Genomic DNA, 11,202 nt, shown 5'->3' with positions numbered 1-11,202 from the left:
AAGCCTTCTCTATAAAATTATCATATTAAGAGATTAGTACAGAAATATGTGAATACAGAAGAATATTTAACAAGTATGGCATGTTTAATGTTATGCTATAGAAAATATATACATAAAAATAAGCTTACTCATAATCTCAGTATCCAAAATTATCACTATTAATATTTTGTGATGTTTCTCTCATTTTTGTATAATTTACACATATAAAATTGAAGTGTATTATATATTTTTTTGAAAACTTTGTTCTCTAAATATACACCATGAACATTCTAGCCTATTAAATGGAGTAGATGGCATAATACTCCATCATATAGAAATGAAATAATCAATTTGATCATTATCCCTCTTGTTGGACTTAATGTTATTTCAATTGTATTATAAATAATGCTGCAGTAAATACTATTTTAAATAAACCTTATGTATGTATTTCTGATTATTTCTTAAACATGACTTTCAAAAAGTAAAATTAGTATATCAAAAATATTATTTTTAAGATTTCTGACACTTATTACCATTTTGTCCTACAGAAAGCATGTACTAGTATAAGTTGACCCAAGTAGTTCATAAAAGTACACAACTTTAAAAAAAATATCCACCATTCTTCCTCTCTCCAGCATTGGGCATAACAATCTTTTTAAACTTTCTGCTAAAATATGGTAGCATTATTTAAAGTTCTGTTACTTCAACTACGAGAAACATAAAATTATATCTCTGAAAACATACTGAGGTGTTTAAATTTTTTTACCTTCAGGAATACATTATATATTTAACTTAGTTTCTGTTACGGTTTGTCTCGTTTCTAATTTGTCGTTCATATTCTGACTGAACATAGTACTTTTTTATGTACAGAAATATTTAATTTTATATAGTCAATACAATCTTTTTATGTTTTATTTGTTTTAGTGGGTTTTTTGTTTGTTTGTTTGTTTGGTGTTTTGTTTGTTTTTCTGACAAGCGCTCGCTCTGTTGCCCAATCCAGAATGCAGCGTTACGGTCGTAACTCACTGCAGCCTCGAACTCCTGGGCTCAAGCCATCCTCTCACCTCAGCCTACTAAGTAGTTTTTTAATGTTTTCTTATTATCTCAGAGAGGCCTCCTCCATCCCATGTCAAATTAATAAACACTATTCTGTTATTTGAATTACCTTAAGCACACATTAATATTTAGCTGTCCATCTGAAATATATAAAATAGTTTTGGGTCAAGGGACTGTGACCCAATAGCTATTACTTAGGCAAAGCCTAAATATTTTAAATGTATCACTATTTTATTTTCTTTTTAAACAAAAGAGACGTTATTTATCTTGAATGATATGTTATCAAAAATCCAAAAAAGGACACTTTACAAGGCAAAATCCTATTATATATCAAAAATTATGGTAAGGTTATCAGAGAGCTTTTGAAGATTTCTGTTATCTAAAATTTAATCGCAATGAACTCAATTTGTTTTATTCTTACCAACTACAAATGCCATTTTGTAAGAAAAAACAATTATAATCACCTTAATATTAGAAATATTTTGTCTGATAATACCTGGATATTAATATCAAATAAAATATTAATAGGAAAATATATTAAATTGACATTCACAAAGGAGCCCTGAGAAGAAAGATGCTAGGTGCCATTTGAAGAAAGAGACTGAAGCAAAATGCAGAAATTGTTCTTATCATTTCATGCAAGCTGAGATCTACGTATGTATTCTAATTAGACATCTGCTCCACTCTCATTTTTTATGTTCCCAGAAAATTATCAGGCGAGCTTTCCCCAATATTATGGACGGGATACTCAGACAAACTCCTCTACTGTGATATGAGTTCCTGTCCTCTATAAATTGTAACAATTGTGCTTTATTTGCTGAGATCTTCAGGAAGTAAGTGAAATCTCTAAGGGCAAGAGAGAAACAAAACAAAAACACTGAGGCAAACCCTGCAAAACCATTAAAGTTTGCATTTTCCTGGGAAAATAACAATATTAGAACTAGGAGTTGTGGACTAAACACCCAACTCTCCAAAACTGAGACCCCTAAATATGGCCAAGGCTCTGCAGAAGGGAAATGTGGTCTCAGGTCAGTAGCCCTGGTTACTGGCTGGCCTAAGCAATAACTTGCCTACAGATTCCACTCTTTGCCACCTTTGTTTTGCTTCTCACTGCCTCCGGCTTAGCCTTCAGCCTCTATTATTATTATTATTATTTTGCATTTTTAATGAACTCTGGGAAATATTCATGCTGTGACCAGGAGGTTGCATTAGAGTCTTTCAAATTCAGCCTTCTTCTTTATCTTTTAAAATACAGTCTACTTTCTCCTTGCCTTGTCTATACCACTAAAGTTTCTTGAACTCCTTTCACTGAAACAGCTCCATGTCTTTTGGGTATATGTGCTTTTGAGTCAATTGAGCCCCTTGGATTTTTTTTTTCCTTTTTTTAATTCACTTTGTAAACTATTAACCATGTGATATCTGAGAGTCTTATTTTGCCAGCACGTGGCAGCACATCACACGGGACATTTTTGTTCAACAATCCCAAGACTGAACAGCTATTTAAGATCAGAAACTGTGATAATGCTTCAATTCACTGAGTTTACTTTATTGAGCACCTAAAATGAACTGACATTTTGTTTAAAATAGGAACATTCATATGCAAACTAAAATATCCAGTCACTCAAATTATGTCTTTACAAGCTAAAACATCTGGATGGCTGATGTTAATTTACAATTTTGTTCTGAATGTTTAGTATTGTACAGAAGTAGCCCCAGCTTATATTTATATTCACTTTATGTTTTTTGCAAGAGAAAGCTATGTAGTAGTCTACAATTCAGTTCATATAAGCTCTTTTAACCAACTTCTACTTAACTGACTCGCTGGACTAATCAAAAGTTTGCTTTCCTGCTTTAAGACTTATCAATAGCTGTGTTCGCAGGTTCTGATCTCTGATATGCGCCTGCTCTTCTGCTCCACCAAGTTGTGTGCCAAATAAGAATAAGTTGTGTTTCTTCCCAAAGCTGCCTATGACAGTTGTATTTATTGTATAGTTAGCATGAAATGTGATTAAATGTCAAGTAAACTGAAGCAATATGGGTATAAAAGGAAAACTGTTTCTCTGAACAAGTCATTGACTACTTTGGAAAAACAATAAAATTTAACATAAAATTGCTGTTGAATTGGTCATGGGGACGTGACCAGTGTTTTGAGAACAAAATCATAAAAACCTAGGAAAGTTTTGCTTTCAAAATGCATTGCAGTATAGTTCTTATAAGTTGCTTCACTTATAAGGAAGCAGAAATAGGAGATGGCAAATGCTGTATTACAGGTAGGATTTTTTTTGAGATGGAGTCTCGCTCTGTCACCTAGGCTGGAGTACAGTGGCATGATCTCGGCTACTGCAACCTCTGCCTCCCGGGTCCAAGGGATTCTCCTGCCTCAGCCTCCAGAGCAGCTGGGATTACAGGCACCCACCACTGTGCCCGGCTAATTTTTGTATTTTTAGTAGACACAGGGTTTCACCATGATGGCCAGGCTGGTGTCGAACTCCTGATATCAGGTGATCCACCTGCTTTAGCCTCCCAAAGTGCTGGGATCATAGGCATGAGCCACCACATCCAGTCTATAGGTAGGATTTATACTAGAAATTGAAGAGAGAACTCCAGTCAGCAAACCCATGTGCTCTTTTCCTCTGAACTTGGAAGAAGCTGGCAATCATTTCACTACCCCTGAATTAGTAACCATGAGTGGAAATTGATTTAGCATTCTGAGGCCATGTTACCCATTGGAGGACAATGTTAGATCATCCCTAACACATGGGGAGGAGAGAATTAGGGACAGCCTAGCATTGCCCTCTATGAGGAAACATGGCCTCAGGTTGATAAGTCAGTTTTAGCTTATGGGTACTGATGAAGGAGTAGGGAAAAGAACTTTCTATTTGAGGAATACTATCACACATGGGGAGGATATTTTAATGTAAACAAGCCCTGTAAGGGAAATGGCTGCACCACAGTCAAGGGTAGGCCAAGTGCAGTATATAACATCCAGTGCAGTCTAACACAGCTGGACTGGAGTGCAGGTGCACAGTCCCATGCACTATATAATCTCAGTTATGTAACCACGTTATGAGTGGGCTCATCACCTGGCTCTGAGCTGCTGTGACCTGTGAGGTGCACAAATGTATCACCAACACTGTGAGAGGACATGCATAATGGAGCCAGCTGCCTTGCAGGGGGACAGAGGGAAGCTAGGAAGCCATGAGTGTGCCAAGGGGCACAGATGCACATGTTGGGGCCGCAGAAGCCCTGGAGCCAGTGCTGAGAGGGGCTGTGGCCAGAGAAGGCGGCTGAGACTAAGGCTGACAGAGAGAGAATAAAGCCATATCCCAACTGCCTACATCCCCTGAGTGTTCTTTCAACTACCCACCAGCCATCACCAACTCCTCTCAGACCTCAGCTTGGGCTGAAACCTGGCAAACCCCTAGAGCTAACTCTCTAGGGGAGTTGACAGGGAATAAAAAGAAAAACCAATAAATAACAAGACTAGGAAACATTAAGACGAACCTGGAATCTGAGACATGTTATAAGAGAGCAAACAATTTCTTTTTTGAGTTAACAGCAATCAGAAATGATTAGCGGTGAGACTTTAGATTAAAAGAGCTAGGAGATGACAAAGGGCTAATATCCAGAATCTACAAAGAACTAAAACAGATTTACCAGAAAAAAAAAATAAGCCTATGCAAAAGTGGGCAAAGGATATGAAAAGACGCTTTACAAAAGAAGACATACATGAGGCCAACAAACATGAAAAAATGCTCATCATCTCTGGTCATTAGAGAAATGCAAATCAAAACTACATTGAGATATCATCTCATAGCAGTTAGAATGGCGATCATTAAAAAATCTGGAGACAACAGATGCTGGAGAGGATGTGGAGAAATAGGAACATTTTTACACTGTTGGTGGGAGTGTAAATTAGTTCAACCACTGTGGAAGACAGTGTGGCCATTCCTCAAGGACCTACAAATAGAAATTCCATTTGACCCAGCAATCCCATTACTGGGTATATACCCAAAGGATTATAAATCGTTCTGCTCTAAGGACACATGCACACGAATGTTCATTGTAGCACTGTTTACAATAGCAAAGACCCACAATCAAACCAAATGCCCATCGATGATAGACTAGACAGGGAAAATGGCACATATACACCATGGAATACTATGCAGCCATGAAAAACGATGAGTTAGTGTCCTTTCTAGGGACATGGATGAACCTGGAAACCATCATTCTCAGCAAACTGACACAAGAACAGAAAATCAAACACCGCATGTTCTCATTCATAGGCGGGTGTTGAACAATGAGAACACATGGACACAGGGAGAGGAGCATCACACACTGGGGTCTATCGGGGGGAAATAGGGGAGGGACAGCAGTGGGTGGGGAGTTGGGGAGGGATAGCATGGGGAGAAATGCCAGACATAGGTGAAGGGGAGGAAGGCAGCACATCACACTGCCATGTGTGTACCTATGCAACAGTCTTGCATGTTCTTCACATGTACCCCAAAACCTAAAATGCAATTAAAAAAAAAAAGCCAGGAGAAACATAAAAAGCAACTGTAATGTGTGATCCTTGTTTAGATCCTAATTTAAACAAACCACCTGTAAAGAAAAAAAAAAATTTCATGGAGAAGTTTGAATTTAGAAAGGATATTAGATGATACCCAGGAATTATTAATTTTGTGAGTTCCAGTAAGATGGCAGTTACATAAGAACATTTTCATATTTTTGGAGATGCATCTGACAGTTTGTACAGGTGAAATGGAGTGATGCCTCAGATTTACTTTAAAATGCATCAATAAGAAAAAGAGTAAAACACACGTGGCAAAATCTTGAACTCTACCAGTCAAAGTCCAATCGGGAAGAAAAAACTAGGTATTTAAACGGAAGAAATGTCATACAAAAATAAAAATAAGAAAAGATCACAACAGTGGTAAAAGAATGGAGAAGCCAAACAAGGAACGATGAATTTGGCAATAGCAAAAACGTGCTACCACCTTTTGACTTGAAAAGCAACAGGAGAAAGTACCAACAGAGCTGAACCACCCCAGCCGGGCTGCCCAGCATTACCAGGGACCTGAGAAAGGACTATCTGACAAGAGCAGGATCTCCCACAGCAGCTGCCTGAGACCTGGGAAAGCAAACACTTCTGTATAATCTGATTCTCCTCTCTCTCTCCCTCTCTCCAGTATTCCACAAAGGCTTTTTTGAACTGAGGCCACCAGAAGCCAGAAAACAAGAAGGGAAGCCTGGAAAATATAGTTCTGGTTTTACTGGGGGTGGAGGGAACTCATATTTTATACATTTGCAGAAAGATTTTAAGTGTGTTTATTACAAAGATACTCAGTCTCTTTATGTGTGCAGCCTCAGCCAAAGAGATTGTTACCTACATGACAGGCGTGTTCAATGGCTTGGCCGGTGATAGTCCAATGACCACAACCTAAAACCAAGGAAGATTTTAAAAGGGGATTTTATTACTTGCAACAAGTACGGAGGATGCCCAGTATAGTTTCCCAAAAGGATGATGTCTCAGATGTGCAAACAGGGCTTTTACTGAGCTGCAGGGCTGAGTCACTGTATGTAGAGGTGGAGTGAAGGCAGTGCAGGCGCAAGCCCGTCATGCTTCCACATACATCAACAGCAAATGGCCAAGAAGCTCCTCCCAGGGTGGGGTGTTTAGTATGGTCATGAGGTGAGTTCACCAAAGTTCATCTCCTTTTGTCAACTTGGTGTCTCTGGACCCAACTGATTTTTTTTTCTTTCAGGGCTTGAGCTTCTTCCTGGAACTTTAAGTGGGTGCTTTTTCACAGTATATACCCAAAAACCCAGGGACCCTGACTTACAGCATTCTCAATGTTCGCCTCTTCCGTGCCTCAATTTTAAAGGATCGAAAAAGTTAATAATTCATATGGGGTTATCACATACTGTTTCACGCTACCAGAATGAGGAAACATGGATTTTTGGCCCCCACTCTGCAGTTATTCCAGGCAAAATTGGTTCTCAGAACACCAGTTCTTAATATTGCCAAAGACTGAAGCAAAAGCTTAGTGGTACCTGAGGGGAAAACACAGGCAAAGGTGTTTTTCTTTTTTCAGCCTTGACAATGTGAAATCTGGATTCCATGACTTGGGACCCTGATGAGAAATTTCACCAATTGATTTAAAAGATTGATCTGGGCATTGTACATCTACTGCACCTAGAAGGGAGGCTTACCTGGGCAACTTCTCTCTTAAAGAATGGCACTAAGACAGTCTTCACTTCTTGCTATATTTAGAAACTTGCCTTGAGTCAGACCCAGTTATCTCACTTGAAGTAATTTAGTGCCTCCGTTACACACATATTCAAAACTCTTGACTTGTCCCTGGGATTCCAGAAATTAAAGGAATCAAAGGGGAATTGGAAACTGAGTGAAGGTTCTGTCTGGCCCAGAAGCTCTTGGGTATCCTGTGCATAGGGATTTTTCCCTTCTGTGCCAGAGGGCCTGGTGAGGCATTGATGAGGACTGGGAAACCCTCTCACTAGGGAAAATCCGATCCTAGTCATCACATACGTCTCAACTGGAAAATAATGCTTGTTCTGCCGATTCCTACAACTGACGCTGCCTCTGGGGCTTAGTGAGGACTAATACTGCTGGCTGGTGCTGCTTTGTCTTTTTCCTCAGATACTGAATGTTCCAGACCTTGAGCAGCATTTTCTTCTGCTCTGATCATGGAGGATGGCTCAGCTGAGCTTGTAGTAGTCGGAGTTTACTTCTCTACTACCATTGCCTGTTTATGACTGTCTTTTGCTTTTACTTTATTTTTGTTTAGCCAAACCTGCTTCTTTCCAAAATACCTCCTTTAGATTTTGCTTTTCAGGGTTAAAGAAGAAATAAATAGGCTCAGATGCTGCCTAACTCTCTGATTTGAAAAATAAATGCACCCAACAAACCAACATGTACCCCTCGTCTGGACTTAAGCTGTTATTAAGCACCATTTCTTACCCAGTTCATCTTGCCTCTGCCTCTCTATAAAGTTATAATGCTATAAATTTCTCAAGAGTGTTCCTTCAGGAGACTGGGAATAGCTGCATCCCCACCTATAATTCATGCACCACTTTTACACCACCAGAATTTTTTTTTTTTTGAGTATTTTTATCCAATCTTTCTGGTCATCTCCTCTAAATCTCTACATGTGTAATTTATTTTGTGCAGCTATCTGAAGTTTACAGGGTAGTTGTCTAATTTCTCTTCCTATAAACTTTCTACTCACAGCTTTGAGTGGCAATCCCTTGATAGATTTCTGGAATCTGACACTTTACGGGACAGTCTTTACAGTCTGCTCATAAGGATTACACCCCCTTTCTCTGATTGATTTTTCGGCTATACTCCATCTGATATAGTTAAAAACTCAAACATCTCTCTAGTTTCTAATATCGCTTTAAAGCGCAGGTAAGCAGAGTAAGTCTTTTTCCCTTTTTAGCTTATTTCAAGTTTTTATTTCCCTTTCATATCTATCAAGTCTGTCCTCTAAGGTCTAACCTTTATTCTAAGGAAATACTGTATTTGTCCAATTTTTCCAAGCTATCTTTCTTAGGTTCTCTCTGAAGCAGAACCTGAGACAAGGTGAATGCAGTTTATTTGGCAGGTGATGCCCCAGGAAGCACCAATAGGGGAGTAAGGAATAAGACAGGAAAGAGGAGGGAGCCACTACAGGGTTCAATTATAAGCAGATGGGCTCTGTGGGCATCTGGGGCTCAATCTTATGCGTGTTTTGGTGGATGTCCAACCCAAGAATAAAGAAGATGGAAATTTTTCCTCCTACTCCTGTCCATCATTTACTGAGAGCTACTCCACAGTCGCTATAAATACTGTTGTTCTGGTCTCTTATAGATTGCGTAAGCCAGTGCATTACTGTCTACTGTGTTCAGTCCCAGTTTTTCCACAGGTGGGAGCTTTAGCAATAGTGATGCTGCAGTATTCCAGGTGTTCCCCCACCTCACATTTACTGCCAGCAGTGAGGTACTTATTGCTATTTGGACAGTAACTATTTCCTTTCCAGAATCCCATCTTGAGGCTCTACTTTGGAATATACCTTAGAACTGTTGTCTTCAGTTGAGCTGCTTCTGAAATAAAACTGTATGTAAGGATTTGAGTGAAAGGTTTTTATTCTGGAAGTGATCCCAGGAAGCACTGACAAGGGAGTGGGGAAGGGAGACAAGGAAAGAAATGACAGTGATACAGTGTGTTTTCATGCGGAATTTACTGATGTGGGCTCCATCCCACTGGGGACACGCTGAAGTCTATGTAAATCTCAGTTATTTCTGGAGGAAGGAAGTTAGTAGTTTAACCACCAGCTCTTGTCTGTCCTTGCATGAATACTTCCCCAAGGGTGTTATTTCCTGGGTAGTTCCATCTTTTTCTGGGCAAAGGCTAACCATGTATCTTGGTCCACTTGGGATACTATAACAAAATGTCATAAACTGGGTGACTTATAAAAGATAGAAATTTATTTCTCACAGTTCCCGGGGCTGAAAAGTCCAAGATCAAGGCACCAGAAGATTCAGTGTCTGGTGAGGTAGGCCCACTTCCTGGTTCATAGAGGATGATCTTCCCAGCCTCACAGGGCAGAAGCAGAAAGAGAGCTCTCTGAGCTCTCTTAGGTCTTTTATAAGGAGGCAAGCATAATAAGGACACTCACTCCATTCATGAGGGCTCTGCTCTCATGGCCTAATCACCAACCAAAGACTCCACCTCCAGACATCATGGATTTGGGGAAGATAAATCTTCAGTCTATAGCAGGATATGACCAGAAAAGACCTCAAAGATAGCATTGCAGGGGTCTGCAGTAGGAAGCTACAGAAATATAGAGGAACCCCAAGTATTTAGAATATAAGGATGGGCACCAACATCTGCAATATAGTCTTCCTTCATTTTGTTTCCATGCTTCTGCTCTATTTTGATAATCAAACTAAAACCCTTTTTCAAATTAATTTTACTCCTCTTTAGTCTCTGAACAAAGTTAATTCCTAGAGCTGGACAATTCCAGGCTTAGGCCTTTTCAAACTGTCAAATTAGACTTTGAGTTTGCAACTGTCTTATTATTTCTCAACCAAACATCTGATATGTTTCCTTTAAAATAATGATCCCTATTCTTTTTAATTTGTTTATTAAGGAAATCCAAACTGGGCAAAGCTAGAGTTTGGATTTCTGCCACCTGTAACAGTGATTAGAGATAATGAAATTAACTAGAGTCAGATCCACCTGGAGGCTGAATAGAGTGGAGTGACTCTTGAACTTACTAGCAAGTTTCTCCATATCCATCCGATTGCCTGAGACGAAAGGTAGTGAAATTTGAGCAACTAGGTTAGCACTTACTACCTAGGCATTGGACTAGCAATTTAAACAAGAGTGTTATAAGATTGTTATAACATCCTTTTATATATTGCATGTATCTATTCCAAGTTATATTTCTTGATGTGAAACTTTTGTGTCAAATGCATATACTTTAAAAATTTTGTCTAAATACATTTAAGTTAATCATTTTAAACTCCAAGCAGGAGTATGTAAAAGTTTCTATGAACCCTCTCCAGCACTAAGTATTTTGATTTTCTCTTTACCTTTGACAAGATAGAGCATGACATATTATTTCATTTAAACTTTGTTCTAGGGATTCTGAGTACTTTTGTAACCCTATTGCTAATTTGTGTTGAGTGTATGTGAATTTGTGTGAGGTCTTGAGAGAATATATTCTCTTCCTGGGTTCACAAGGGGGCATAGTTTCAAAGGCAAGAACTTCCAGCGCCATGTCTTCTCTACCAGCTCCATCCGGGTCTTAAGGGTCTTTGTTTAAGCTTTGGTGCACACAGGAAAAAATCAAAAATCAGTCACTCCAGAGGGAGTTTAAAGGAACTCCTTTCATAGGTCAAAGAGGTTGGATAGGGTAGGAATTCCTCCCAAGTTAAAAGTCCCCTTCTCTTTGGGAGGCCGAGGCAGTGGATCATGAGGTCAAGAGATCGAGACCATCCTGGTCAACATGATGAAACCCCCTCTCTACTAAAAATACAAAAAATCAGCTGGGCATGGTGGTGCATGCCTGTAATCCCAGCTACTCAGGAGGCTGAGGCAGGAGAATTGCCTGAACCAGGAGGCAGAGGTTGCGGTGAGCCGAGATTGTGCCATTGCACTCC

Source organism: Sapajus apella, unplaced genomic scaffold (assembly GCF_009761245.1).
Source record: "Sapajus apella isolate SASKATOON/1434 unplaced genomic scaffold, GSC_monkey_1.0 scaffold34, whole genome shotgun sequence".
Taxonomy (NCBI): Eukaryota; Metazoa; Chordata; class Mammalia; order Primates; family Cebidae; genus Sapajus; species Sapajus apella.
This window is presented reverse-complemented; position numbering follows the sequence as displayed.